Source organism: Myotis davidii, unplaced genomic scaffold (genome assembly GCF_000327345.1).
Source record: "Myotis davidii unplaced genomic scaffold, ASM32734v1 scaffold560, whole genome shotgun sequence".
NCBI classification, from domain to species: Eukaryota; Metazoa; Chordata; class Mammalia; order Chiroptera; family Vespertilionidae; genus Myotis; species Myotis davidii.
Genome location: NW_006294418.1, coordinates 2,164,515 through 2,180,071, shown reverse-complemented (window position 1 = coordinate 2,180,071; position 15,557 = coordinate 2,164,515). Strand labels below are relative to the sequence as shown.

Sequence of the window (15,557 nt, the reverse complement as noted above, 5' to 3'; positions counted from 1 at the left end):
TTTAATCCATGCTGGTAGAATTAGAAATGTAGAACAGAACCAAGAAGAGACTGCGTTTGTTCCACTGTTTTAGAATGGGTTATTGAAGATTAACATTATTCCATATATTCTTATAATGTTTTCAACATGATCTCAAATTACCAAGAGTAAGAGATTGTGCTGTGCTCTTTGGTATTGCTAACTAAGTTCCCCTTTTCCTCCTTTCTGCTCTGACCTCTGTTACTGTTCCTTTTATATTTTGGCAGATAATTATATCCTGGCTTCTAGTTTTTTTCTGTTCTCTATTTGAGTTGAGTGTCTCTTCTGCTCAAATTTAGTGTGGGATCCTTAAAGTCAGATGCTACATTTATCAGTGTTGTTGCTCTGTGTTGTGTCTAGAGCATTACAGGTACTTGGTGCCTATCTGAAATCCCCTGCCTCCAATTCCCCCAAGACTGTAAGCATTTCCAACCAGTTCAGTTTTGCCACTATTTTAGACTGGTTGTGGTTTCTAGCCCCAAATGTCACTGGACTCCTATGTTTCTTTCCCACTTCCCTACATTAAAATCTGCCAATGACCTTGAGATACAATGCATTCGGGTCAGAGAATAACCACTGCACCTCACCTTCCCCATCCCTCAAGTCATGCTCTACCCCACACTGACTAGTCTCTCGTTTTCCTTTCATGTCAACTTCCCACTCTGAAACCACAGCTCACTTTCTTAAAGCCAAACTATAACCCAAAGTGCTTGACCTGTAGGATAAAGCTGGTTCTCCAAGGACAGCACCATAGCCACTTATCTTCTGAGCATCTGGTCAGCTACTTCCCACCGCCACACCTTACTTACATTAAGTGGATGTCCTGATAGTTTTCAGAATTAGGACTGAGATTGGTCTACTCACTTAACCTACATAAATGGAATCCTGGGCAGGTTTTCCCAGGGAGAAAAATAAAAATGATCCTAGACCTCTCAATTTCCTTTCTTATTTTTCCTTCTAGAATCATTTTGCTAGAATCCTAGCATATCTACCTCAGGAACCTTCTATGTTATCATCTTGTTGTCCCAGGCAAAATTTAGATGCAAAGTAAAAGTGAGTGAAGAACATTTTGCTTTCTCTCTTTCTCCTTGTCTCTGTAGTTTTTCTATACTTTAATTGCACGTCCAAGAGTCAATGGCTGCCTACCACTTTTTGAATTGCACTGTGTGATGGCTATTAATTCGTCAAAAATAAAGGGCATTTTTGGTGAGGACACATCTTGAGCTGCTCAAAGGAAAGTTTCCATATCAACCCAAAACTGGTAAACAAACAAGAAAAGAGTGAGCCTTCTTCCTTCTCCCACACACAGCTATACTATCCTCCCCCACACAGCTGTATTGGGGAAATGAAAGCAATAGCAAGAAATGCTTTTGATGAGCTCTATAATCATATCATAATACTTAGAATTGAAATAAACCAAAAATATCTTGGCATAAGTTTTATTTCATAATGAGGGGGGAAATGGTCATCAATGGATTGAACCTAATAAACCAATTACTATGGCTACTATTTGCACTACATTTAACCTTTTTTAAAAAACAATTATTATTTGCCACAAACTAGACAAAATATTTTACATATATCACTTTTCTTTTTATGTTGTGATGAAACTCCCCCATTTTATTGGTGAGGAAACTCAAGGTCAGAGAGATGAAGTATGCTGCACAACATAACGTCTGTAATATCTAGCAAGTGGTGGAGCCCAGGATTGAACTTTGCTTTTTCTGACTTCCCACCCTGAGCTCTTAATATCTTTACTATCTCTATAAGGAATAATAGAAGTTCTGGACTAAAGTTTGGGAGAAATATGTTCTCATCATGTTCTCAAACAATTCAATTTCTCCATGAGTTATTACCTTCTTTAAATCTATTAAAAGCTCCTGTTTATTTCACTAGCTTGCTGGAATAATCAAGTAAAATAAGTATGCAAACTCACTTTAAAAACTCAAAATAGAATAAAAATAGAGAATGCACATTCTTCTATTAATCAACCTGAAGAAAAAATAAATCTGAAATAGCCAAAATAAAAATAACGAGAAAGAGGTGTATGGAAGCAGGTAAGGCCCCTTTGCCAGAGTCTAAAAAAGACTTAATGGATAACCAAATAAATAGCTATGACAATAAGTAAAAACAGAGAGGAGGAACTGGCTTCCCCTAAAACATGGCAATTGACTGGATGTATGGAATAAGTGAAACCACAGAGATTCCAAAATTACTTGTTTAGATAACACGAGAAATCAAGGTATAGATACATCAAGTAACAAACTAAAATGAGGAAAAACATTGGAAGAGAAGACAATGCCAAAGATAGAAATTAAAGAATCAAATTTGTGAGATTACATTTAAAGCATAAAAATGGGAAAGAATGTCAAAGGTGTCTGGGTAAAAGAGAAGATGGTCTAGAGCTGCACCATTCACTAGAAATATGATGTGAGTCACATATGTAAATTAAGTTTGTGGTAGCCACATTAGATGAGTAAAATAAAATTCATAAAATCAATTTTAATAATATATTTTTAACCTAGTATATAAAAAATTATAATTTCAGCACATGATCAAGATCAAAATATTAATGAGATCATTTACATTCTCTTTATTTGTAATGATCTTCAAAAGTGGGAGTTCACTTTACAACTCAATTTAGACTGGACACATTTCAAGTGCTGAGTTACCATTTGTTGCTAGTCGCCACATCATAATGTTCAGCGTGGCTTAAGAAGGAAAATTTGAACATTAAAGGACTTTGGGACAACATGGGGTTGTCCAGAAGAGATAAAGAAAAATACATAAGGTACCAGCGGTATGACAGAAACTAAGGCAAAAATGTTTCCTTCCTCATCCATTTTATATCACCTGTATATGAGATAATTAATATGAACCAGCAACCCATTTTCCACAGATGGCATTGCTAGACATTCAACAAAGCAGAATCCCTTTAGACCAGCGGTTCTCAATCTGTAGGTTGGGGGTCAAACGACCCTTTCACAGGGGTCGCCTAATACCATCGGAAAACACATATATAATTACATATTGTTTTAGTGATTAATCACTATGCTTTAATTATGTTCAATTTGTAACAATGAAATTGAGGGTCACCACAACATGAGGAACTTTATTAAATGGTTGCGGCATTAGGAAGGTTGAGAACCACTGTTTTAGACCCTTTTGGATGCTAAGAAACATATAATGAAGTCCAGCATTGCTTAACTGGTGTCACTTAACAGGCTTAGAATGTGTAGTGTAGCAATGTGAAAATAACATGCTTTTTGCATTATCCAGATATTCCTGCAAATCATGATACACTCAACTAAGTAGTACATAAATTTGCATACTTAACCACTTAATCTTACCTTCCTTATCTTCAAAATAGATACTAACTCCCTTCCATGGATATATATATATATATATATATAATTTTAGAGAAAGGGAGAGGGATGGAGAGAAAGAAACATTGATGTGAGAGTGAAACATCAATCAGCTGCCTCCTGCATGCCCCCTACCAGGGATCAAGCCCACAACCCAAGCATGTGTCCTGACCAGGAATCCAACCAGCAACCCTTCAGTGCACAGGACAACACCCAATTAACTGAGCCACACCAGCCAGGGTTCCCTCACATGGTTTTTGTAAATATCAAATAATATTACATATGCAAAACATCTGATACATAATATGCATTATACACAATCATAGCTATGATTAGTATTATTAATAATCCCACTCTAAAAATTTATATTGATGAATATCTCATACCATCATAAGTATCTTGCAAATAAGGGAATATTGTCTATTTTTTATAACACGATAGTACCTACCACGGTGTTGGAGACACTACTGGCATATTCAACACTCATGTTCACTCCTAAATTCCACTTCCTTTAAGAAAACCATCACGATTCAAGTAAATGATACTATATGGAGACTCAGGTTACTTCAGTTCCCAGTACACTTATCATAAAAATGAATATGGACTTTACTATTCAGTTTCTAGCCCTTAAAATTCTAATATGAAACTAACTAAAGCAGAAAAATAAATTAACAGAAAGAAAAATTTCCCTTGACTCAGCACCTAGTTTCCTGAGCAATCTACCTTTCCTAACACGTCTAAAAACCTATCTCATTTTGACTCTCAGCTTGGCATTACATCAGTAGAGACTAGAACAAAAATTTCTCTAAGGTTTTAGAAAAGGAATCAAAAATAAAACATAAAATGATTAAATTGTAATGCCATGATTTTAGCAAAATGGCTTAAAATTGCAATAGTTAGAGGTGGTTGGTATGAATGATGTGGTACTTGTCCTTGGTTTCAGAAAGGCACAACAGTATATAAGGGATCCAGGGTTCTAATCTAACTCTCACCACTGCCAGGTTACTCAAAATGTACCCTTAAAGCAGCAGTTCTCAACCTGTGGGTCGCAACCCCTTTGGCAGTCAAACGACCCTTACACAGGGGTCGCCTCAGACCATCCTGCATCTCAGATATTTACATTACAATTCATAACAGTAGCAACATTACAGTTATGAAGTAGCAACGAAAATAATTTTATGGTTGGGTCACAACATGAGGAACTGTATTTAAAGGGCCAGAAGGTTGAGAACCACTGCTTAAAGTGTCATTTGTTAGAAATATGTTTCTAACTCCTCTTCCCCTAAATGTACCCTGTTTTTCATACCCAGGAGAAATCACAAATGTCCATAAAATTTTCCCTGATTCTATACCTACAGTCAACTTTGTACTGTTTATTATATCACTAATCAAATATTCATTGTATGTTTATTATATGTACTAGAGGCCTGGTGGACAAAATTCGTGCACTGGGGGAGGGGTGTTCCTCAGCCCAGCCTGCACCCTCTCCAATCTGGGACCCCACAATGGATGTCTGACTGCCCACAGGGATCAGGTCTAAGTGGGCAGTCGGACATCCCTCTCACAGTCCAGAACTGCTTGTTCCCAACCCCCTGCCTGCCTGCCTGCCTGACTGCCCCTAACCACTTCTGCCTGCCAACCTGATCACCCCCTAACCACTCCCCTGCCAGCCTTATTGATACCTAACTGCTCCCCTGCCAGCCCAATCGCTCCCAACTGCCCTCCCCTACTGGCCCAGTCACCCTTAACTGCCCTCCCCTGCTAACCTGGTCAGCCCTAGCTGCCCTCCCCTGCAGGCCTGGTCTCCCCCCTCAATGGCCCTCCCTTGCAGGCCTGGTCACCCCCAACTGCCGTCCCCTGCTGGCCATCTTGTGGCCACATGGGGGCAGCCAACTTTGACCACATGGGGGTGGCCATCTTGTGTTTTGGAGTGATGGTCAATTTCCATATTATCTCTTTATTATATTTGATGCCTAACATTGTTCTAGGTTCTAGGTATTCAGTTGTAAAATGACAGACTAGATAAATACTCTCACAGACCACCCAGTCTATGTAAAGACAGCCAATAAGCAATCTAACAAAATAAATATAATTCCCCATATCCAAAAGACTATTTAAGAAAACAAAAACAGAGTAATGAGATAGAGAGGGCTTTGCAAATAATAAAAGAAGATTGAATGAATTTGATGTACAATGGAAAGGTGTTTGAAATGGTTTAGTAGAAGTGTTGTATAATTTAAGTATTGAGAAGGCTACTCTGGTTACTCCTTGAGGAATGAATGTTATATGAAAAGTAGAAGCAGGGAAACAAATCAGGATAATTATACAGTAACAGGGGTAGAAGTGATGAGAAGTGATTTAATTAGGACATTTAGAGAAATCTGTTAAATAAGAGCTGAATATATACAATTAGCATTTATAAACATACAAACATATGAATAGATAAAAATGGCTTATGTAAAAATCAACAATTTGAAAAAATGTAGATAAAATATATTTAAAAAATTATCAAATTTCCCTTTTTTCCTGAATCATTTTCTTCACCAAAATTTTCAATGATTGTGAGACTAGAGTTTTCTTATTCTCAGAGCATACTTAATAAATTACAATACAGAAAAACACTTTTAGGGCCAAAAAAACCCTTACTGAAAGGTTCTGAAAGCTGCTACCTTCTCAGTCTTCTTGAGTTCATTCAAAACGTGAAAATCAACATTAATCCATATATTTTTATGATTTTTCTCTAACTTGACACTAGAAAGTAAACTGTAAGTGTAGCTTTATCTAAAATTATGATGTCATCAAAATGTCACTTATTGTACTCATTTAGCACATTTTTTGAGGAAAAGCCATAATACCAACAAACAAACAAAATTAAGAAAAAATTAAAAGAGCTATTTGTCAAGGGAAAAAAGATATAACTTTTCAAGAGCCATTAAATAAAATAATGGTCAATATTTTGCAGGCTCTGCTTAAAACTGATGAGTTGGATATGGTTTGGGGTAAGGAGGTGAAGAAATAGTGGAATTGAGGGTACTTCTTAGTTTACTGTCCTTAAAAGATAGATGAACGTTGGTACCATTAAATGAGAAGGATGGAAATAGGGAAGAAGCAGGTTGGGTCAGGAACAAATGGGGAGTAGTTAAGAGCTTAGTCTTAAATATCCTCATTTTGCTATCTCTGTGAGAGATTCCATTGGAGACCATGAGTAGGCAACTGCCTTATAGTTCCAGTGCTAAGAAAAAGATTTGGTGTTGAGATATAATTGGAATATAGATAGTATTTAAACTCATGGAACAAAGTAAGATCACCTAGGAATAAACAGAAGACAAGAGCTGGGATGGGAAAGGTAGAAATCAGAAGACTGAGTGCAAGACATTCCAACATTTAGAGGGTTGGATGATGAGAAAGAGTGAGCGAAGGAAACAGAGGCGGAACATCCAGTTAGTTTAGAGAAAAACTGGGAAAATGAAATATCCCAGAAGTTAAATGGACAGGCTCAAGGGGCAATGAGTGTTCATTTGCATTAAATGCAGCTCAGATCATCTATAATAATAAAAGCATAATATGCTAATTAGACCAGACAAAGCCAGGGCTGCGAGGGAAGCCTGGGTCCCAAGTGCCAGAGGGAAGCCGGTGCCGGCAGCCAGGGGAAGGAGGGCCTACTCTTGCATGGATTTTGTGCACCGGGCCTCTAGTGGATAATATAAAGACATATAAATAGCCTTTGGACTTGGGAAAGCGAAACCATTAGGACTCTGACATAACATATTCTGTACTATTCCTATGGCGTTGTATTTATACATATAAATCTATATTTAAATTGCTATGTTTGTGAAACTACGAAGTTTCCAATGGCTAAAGAGCACACTGATTCTTTGTGTCCCTGATAATTTCTAGCACAACATAGTGTACTTAGTTGCTCAAAATTATTTACGGAGTTGAACTGAATTGGGCTGATGCCACAGAAAAGAGAAAAATCAATTTTAAAATCCACAATTGTACTTATTGTGTGTTATTGACAAGAACAATATTTTAAAATAAGTTATTCTGCCTATTCTTTGGCATCTTGTAAGTACTCCCTCTCATCACATGAGCTTCCCTACCATGTCAGAGGAGGAGAAAAAAAAATGAAGCATGTATTCCTTCAACTTCATCTCATTTCATCTTATCTATATCCGCTTCATCTGCAGACACACTCATTCGGGTGCTCTTCCTTCTGTTCCAGGTCAATCACTGCCTGAGCTAGTGATTATACCCAGCTGTCTGAGCATCCTCTGAGACCTTGCTGCATTTCTGAATATTTTTCTTCATTTTATTTACTTGCATTCCTTTTCTCCTCTCCTTCCTTTAAACATTTATATTTTATCCCATTTTTTCGGCGACTGCTATTTCAAGCTTTATACAAAGTGTATTTTACATATGTTAGCCCCAATTCCTTACTTCCTTTAACATCTCATTCTAAGGCTTGAACTTCACTGATGCTTTTGATCCTTTATTACACAGTTGAGAAAGGGTAGAATGACAAATAGAACTGTAATCTTTAAAATCAAGCTCAACCCCAATCATCATAACAGAAATATCAAATAAAACTTTGAGATACAGTTTTGTACAGATTGTTAAAACCTGAAAAGTGTGGCAACACAATCTGTTGGGAAAGCTAAGGAGCTTCCAGCAGCATCCTCATTACGTGCTAGGGGAAGTTCAAAAAGTTACAACTAACATGAAGAAGAGTTTGGCAATAACTATCAAAATTATTTTATCTCTTGGTTTTTAAATAAATAGTATTTCTGGAAATTCATTCCATAGATATATTTTCAAGTGTTCACAATTACATTAAAACATTCGTGGATTAGCAAAAAATTGAAAACGCCTGTGAAACGTTTAATGAGACTGCAATCGTGTGATATATCCATGCAGTGGAATACTGTACAGCTGTAAAAAAATAAGAGAATTATATAGGCTTGTATTTATTTTTAGTATGGAAATATATCCACGGTATTACTAAATAAAAAAAGCAAAGTATGCACAGTATGTTTCCTTTAAACATAATAAAGCAAGACATATGTGTATGTAGAAAATACAAAGAGTTTAAAAATGTGGTTGACACCCTAGCCGGGGAGCTCAGTTGGTTGGAGCATCATCCTGTGCACCAAAAGGTTGCAGGTTCAGTTCATGGTTGGGGTTGTACTCTGGGTTGCAAGTTTGATTCCCAGCCAGGAGATTGATGTGTTTCTCTCGCATTGATGTTTCTCTCTGTCTTTCCCTCTCCTTCCACTCTCTCTAAAAATCAATGGAAACATATCCTCAGATGAGGATTTAAAAACAAAGTGGTTGCCTGTTTGGTTAAGATGGGGATGAATGTGGTATATAAAAATTAGAATGTGAGAAAAATTTTCTCTAAAAGTTTTATATTTGTTTTATTTTGATTTTGAACGACCTCACTGTATCTATCACCTATTCTCAAACTAAAAATAAACAAAACGTACATATAAAAATGACTTTCATAAAAAGAAAAAAAAAGATGACTGCAGCCTTTTTAAGAACCTCAAGGCATTTGGGGAGATGAGCTAGCGCCTGATTTCTGAGGAATGCCTCTCCAGTGACTGCAACCATTTCCATAAACTTCCTGATGCATTTGTCACCAACAGTGAGGTATATGGAAGAAGCAAATAAATCCTGATGCTAAATACCCCACTGAGAAGCAAAATGTGGATGTCCAATTAGGTATTTTCCATGCTCAACAACCTTGATGTTATTTACAATTAATCCCTAGTCATAATCTGTTCAGCAAGTCCACTCCATTAGGATCTCAAACTGTGTTTCTGGTCTTACTTCCTACCATTATCTTTCTTCTAGCTAACAAAACTAGAGAACTAATCCTTCCTCAGAAATTTTCTGATATAACTCCATGTTTCTGTGCCTTGACATATTCCCTTCCTGTCACCTGGAAAGTTTCTGATCTCCCAAGTCCTAGCTTTGTCTGAAAACTACTCCAAATGTTTTCCCCAAAACTGTCCTGATTTTTCTGGTAGGATATGACCAAATGAAGCAACATCTGCAAAATTCTCTAGGTTTTGGCTGACATAACAACAATACAAAAATGTTAGATGAATTTCTGGACCCGGATAGAATATTTTTTGTGTCTTTTATGGCACGTAGAAATTTTTATTTGCATCATAATTATTAAAATAGTAATCATGCTAATTATAAGTTTTAGATGACAAATATTGTGGGGAAGGGGTTCATACATGGAGTAGCTGGTTAAAAATATTTTAATTTCAGTTTAATTGAAACACTTGTGTCATTTAAACTTACCTGTAAACTGATACTGTATTTCATTCTGATGATAGAGTCTGGACAATGTAAGTAAGTAATGCTTTTAAATGTGACTATATGTGGCTGTGTTGGGGAGTTCTGTGCTTTTCCCCACAAGTAATGAAATCACCTTTCTTCTGGGGAAAGCATTTTCGTTTCTGTTGTCTGGAAGCTCCTCTTTTCAGCTAAGAGAACATGTGTTGCAGGTACAGGTGGCTCCTCGATGCATGCGTGGGCCGGTGACCTAGGCCTGGTCACTCAGGGTCGCTCAGGGTATCTGTGCCTGAGTCAAATACCTGCTCAGCTATGGTCATGTGACAAAATTCAGTCCAAATAGATCTCAATCCGAGACCTTTCTTGTGTTACAGGAAAGACATTAATTTGCAACAGAGTTTGTTGAAAGGATTGGATGTAAACTTAAAACATTCTTGTCATTTAAGTGTGAGTTTCTACAAGAAACTGCTGATAGAAAAAAGAAAATAAGAACGAATCCTGATATTTATGTGTGATCTCCTGGATCCAGCCATGCCTGACTTTGCTCTCCTTGGAAATTTTAATTATATAAATCACTGCCTATCTCTATCATGTTGGCTAATTTTAACTCATTTTTCAACCCTTTGTAAATGAAAGTCTACTATAAACTGAAATTTAGAATATAAGTACATTTTATTTATTTATTTACTTACTTACTTACTTATTTTTAGCCCTCACTCTAGGGCATGCTTAGAGAAAGCAAGGGAAGGAGGGAGGGAGGGAGAAAGTAGGCGGGGAGAGAAACATCCATGTGAAAGAAAAACATTGATTGGTTGCCCTCTCTATGCTCCCCAACCTGGGATGGAACCCGTAACCCAGGTATGTGCCCTGACTGGGAATAGAGGCAGGACACAAGTACATTTTAATGTCCAGCTATATAACAATTATTTTGTTTTATCTATGCTTCTGTTACTAAAAGGGTTAAATTTAGGATGATAAATGATTTTTTAAAAATATATAAAGCAATTAATTATGCTAAATATTTTCCAAGTTTATGGAAGTACCAAAACTATCTGAAGATATAATACATGTAATTTTCATCTACCACAAGAAATATATATGTCTTTTCTGGAATACCTAGAACAATGGGAACACCTCTTTGATGGACCCTTTATAGAGGACAGTCTTAGGAATTCTGTGCTCAAATACCACAGCAGGACCAATGAGTAACAAAACACACTCTGCCATAAAACGTATCTTCCCATTTGCCTCACTTGACATGGAATTCCTCAACATTTAGCTGTTCCTATGGATCCTGTCTGCTGGGAGACCTTAGTAGAATTCTACTTGGAGGAAGAACAGTGGCCTGGCTAAAAAATAGAGAAACAAAATGCTATGACCTTTTCCTGTGAGCATGGACAACTTTTATCAGAAGCTCTCAATGCTGAGAAAAAGGCTGAGTAGATCTTTAAGGACAATGGGAGTGGGATGGCATGAGCAAAGTGAGGCCCATCCCTCTGGGTACCAAGGCTGGGGTATTCTAAATGAGGGACAGAGTAGGCCACTCCAGAACAGACCCTTAAAAAAGAAGAGGAGGAATATCAATGAAAGCATGTTTCCTTTCTGATCATTGCTGAGTGCTGGCCCCAAGTGGAAAAGAATGATATTCTTTTAATAAATCAGTTTTGAACTAACTCTCCAAATGAGATCCTCTGCATTGCTGTTATTTCACCAAAATGCATTTCTTATTTATTCACTTAAAATGTATAAAGGTATAGTAACCTACAGTAACTCATTTGGAATTGCTTCTTAAGACTTGGTCTGTATATTCAAGAGATAATACATTACTTGTTTTACAAGCAATTCTGAGTGTATTTTAGTTTACATGTCTATAAGTACTACTTATTGTTCTTTATGCTTTAGAATGCTAAGCTATGTTTAATTAATTCTTAATTTTACATATATCCCATAATATGTTTTTATTTTAATTTTTTCTGCAAGAAACCATTGTTTTACAGAGAATTTGGTCTTTAAAATATTACATAGTCTAAAAAACTATACTGATCTTTTTTTTTTTTAGTACGAAATGCTTATGTGGATATTCATTTTGTTCTAATGTGTAAGCATTACATATGTTTATTCATGCAATGTTCTTTTATAGTAGAATGAAATAAAGTAATAACATATCAACTCAAACTATCTGAATTACACAGCTTCTATAGATACAGAGGGTCAGAACCACAATATTGAAGGCAGATTTAAATAATGTTTTCCATTGTGAGGTAATGCAACAAATTAAAAAGCTAATCAGTATATCAAAGCAAATTCATATTACCAAGGTCTTCTTACATTCTAACAATAAAAAATGTATTGAACACCAAGTCTTAATTTGTTTTTTTTGTGATCATTTTAAGTTAACAAGTAGCAAGCTTCAGTATTGACAATTGAAGAGGTCTTAAAATGGAGTGTACTAGTATGCCTAATAATTTCCTGCTAACTTGACCACATAAAAAAACACACATTTATATATGTCTTTCAATAGAAGGCAAGAAAATTGTTGCCACTTATCAACCCTGTAACCATTTTTAATAACACAAAAATATAGGTGTTGTGGGGGTCATCTCTTCCCCCATCCAACAGCACAATAAAAATAATATTAGAAAAGAGTGGATCATATCGGGGGCTTTTATTAAAATTCTTTCAAAAATCTACAGTCAGATTTATTTCAGGTATTTGTCTCTGAGATTAGCAACACTTTCATATTTTTTGTACATATGTTACAGCACACACAGACATTCTCTAAAAGCAAGAAGTCAATATAAAAGTTCTTGTCAATTTATGATTAAGAAAACCTTTTTATTACTAGAGTTTTTATTTTGGAAAATCTCAAGGAAGGAAAATTATATAATTACATAAATAACAAAAGTATATCGCTAATTTGCCTCTTTCCCCAGAAGTAACCTTCGGTGAAGTGAGCTGTGACTTCTGCTTTAAACATACAGTTTTGCTTATGAAATAAAACTTGCACTCATTTCACTTGCACTCATTTCATTTCACTTAAAATTTAGAAAAAAATACATCCAAATGTCACAGTACAGAGCTTTCTTTTGCATTTTAAACTTTGCTGATTTTTAATAGCTATTTAATAAACTACTCATTTAATGACCTACACCTTTTCAAGGGTTTCTAGTGCTAACTTTATTACAGCACTTTACAGTATCTCTCACATTGCAATCCAGATGTTATTTCTTATTGTTAAAATGCCTTTTTTCTTTCATTTGCTGGATCTCAAATAGTACATATTTTTATAAAACCAGTTATAAATGCAAAGTTTCACATTTTCTCTAGTAATTATTTTTAAAAAGCACTTTCAAACTAAAAATATACCTTGTTTTGTCTTTAATATTTTACTAGGAAATCTGAGTAAAGGATCTGAGTATAATATCTCAAAGAAGCTGAGAATTTGACAGCTGCAAATATGAAAAGAATAGTCTTGCCTGCACCAAAGGAAACAAACTTACGTTTCAATCACAGGCGAAAACATCACCTTTTTGTAGAAATGTTTGTATGTTCACACCAAAGCTTAGGATAATCTGTCAAATGTTTTCCAGTTTAAATTTCATGTTCAACATAAAGTTAAAACTCACTTACCTTTCCTCCGTGATGACTTGTTATTGAAACTGCCATCAACTTGTTACTGTTAATGACTCTTTCAGCAAAAACGGAAAACAGTGAAGTCACATGTCGTAAGAGTAGGCCTATGTTGGATGCTGTTTAATTTCAGAACTGAAGAAAAAAAAGGAGGGGGTGGGGGTGAGCACAAAAACTTTTAAATAAAACCACTTCCTGCGTAGTTACGGTTAACCACACACATCGCAGCATTACTCGATTTGAAGACATTGCCTTGTATAGTCAACAATATCGCTATTTTTCGATGTGATTTTCAATTTTCAAACACTACACACTTGTATAGGTATCACCAATTCTGATTTAAATGGGGGAAATGTGTAGTTAAAAATTTGGCAGGGGGAGGAGCCGGCTGCTCAGCCCTGAGGGAACTTCCTCTTTCTCTGGCTCCTAGCAAGGGCTTCCTTCCAACCTAAGTCTTTACTCCCCATGACTGCCTTGAGCATTCTCTCAGGCTGTGAGATGCTCTGCCTACTGACTGAGAAGCCAAGAAGCCACTCCCAGTTCACAGACCTGGGGCCTGGGTCTCACCCATGGGTGGGCCCGCAGAGGGGCTCCACTTAAGAAGGTCATGGGTTGCACAGGTTGCATCAGAACTTCAGAGAACACAGGCCGGCCCTGCCATCTGGGGGGAAGGAGGGCAGTCTTCTAGCACATGCCGGTGTGGCACTGGCTCTGGCTGTGGCTCTCGCATTGGTGTGTCCCCTCTGGCAGCTTCCAAAGCAGGTCTGAATTCTGCTGAAGAGCTTTTGGTCTAGTCCTGGCTGGTTTGGCTCAGTGGATAGAGCCTCCGCCTGCGGACTGAAGGGTCCCAGGTTCCATTCTGGTCAAGGGCATGTACCTTGGTTGCGGGCACATCCCCAGTAGGGGGTGTGCAGGAGGCAGCTGATAGATGTTTCTAACTCTATCCCTCTACCTTCCTCTCTGTAAAAAATCAATAAAATATATATTTTTAAAAAGAGCTTTTGATCTAGCTAGCTGAACGATTCCTTGTATGGCCTGACTTAAGGAGAAAATTAATGCTCCAAAGGGCATCCTCTCTGGATGCTGCTCTGTGCCCATCTGCGTCAACCAATCCAAGACATACCTTTGGTTGTTGTTGTTGTTTGGGGGGAGGGTGGGCATTGCAACCATCAGGAGAGGGGATGCGTCTTTATTGGACCATGGCGTTCAGGAAATAAGCTCCCGCAAGTCCAGGCTTTGCTGGTTTGGTGAGAGTTCCAAGACATTCACAAACGGAAAAGGTTCCCTTCCAAATATAGGAGAACCCTGAATCACAACCTTTTGTCACACAAATAAGTTGGGCTAGAATCTGTACAGTAACACGCAGTGGTTTGGAATGTTGGGCACACAAAAAGACGATCTTTAAATATTTATTTGGTAGATGCGGCACAAGTTACGGGTGACACTGTCCCTGCAAGCTAATGGCCTTTCTCTTGGCTTCTCCTTCCCCAAACCGGATTTCAGATTGGCCCTGGGACTCACTGTGGATGTGGGTCCAGGATGCGCCTGTGCACAGGTAGAGCCTGAAGGTCTGCGCTCGGTGGTCCCTGACGCTGAGAAGAAAGGGGACCGGAAGTGAGCAAATCAGAATTCAGGCCTCAAGTCCACGCTGGTATCTATGTAACCTTGGCCAAGCCGCTTAAATGACTGAGGTTCCAGTTATTAGGCCCTATAACGGAGCATGCAGACAAAATACACCTATCTTTTGGAATAACATTTTTGGTCCCCAAATTGGGGAGCTCCCCAGGTAACATGCGGAAGTGGCCTCCATGCACCGAGGGAGGGCAGGGGGCGATGGGCGCGAGGCCGCTTCCGGGTTGGGAGGCGGCAGTTCTACGAAGCGAGAGGACAAATACACGAGGCTTGTCTTGGGGGCAAAAGGCACGTTTCTTTCTGCATCTGCGTTCTAGAATCTTCAACGTTTCTGTGTAGACGCCGAGCCTGGGGTCACTCCTGTAGTCTGTCCAGATGGTCTCGCGAGGCTGCAGATGGTCTCGCGAGGCTGTGACTCCCCCTGCGGCTACGGTCGGCAGAATGGTACATTCCTAGGACGCGGAGCGGGTGAGGCGCCTCTGACTGCCTTGCCCAGGTCTTGGGTCACCCCGTGGTCAGGCTGCTTGATGATGACTCACTGTTAGGACATATACGCCTGCCTCTTTTGTAATGTGCCCTGGGCCGTCAACAAGGGTTTGTGTG

At 38.0% G+C, this 15,557-nt stretch overlaps 1 protein-coding gene and 1 long non-coding RNA gene across 2 annotated transcripts in view; one reads left to right on the top strand and one right to left on the bottom strand.

The window, feature by feature from the left end:
* The window catches only part of ARHGAP15 (Rho GTPase activating protein 15), a 701,147-nt gene extending 687,708 nt beyond the window's left edge, over nt 1-13,439 (bottom strand). The window contains exon 1 of the mRNA XM_015567142.1: nt 13,323-13,439. The gene's annotated coding sequence lies outside the window, so the exon portion shown is untranslated. The remainder of the gene's footprint in view (nt 1-13,322) is intronic.
* The window catches only part of LOC107183904, a 6,619-nt gene continuing 4,103 nt past the window's right edge, over nt 13,042-15,557 (top strand). Inside the window, exons 1-2 of the long non-coding RNA XR_001514726.1 lie at nt 13,042-13,240; nt 15,420-15,422. This is a non-coding gene — a long non-coding RNA (uncharacterized LOC107183904). The remainder of the gene's footprint in view (nt 13,241-15,419; nt 15,423-15,557) is intronic.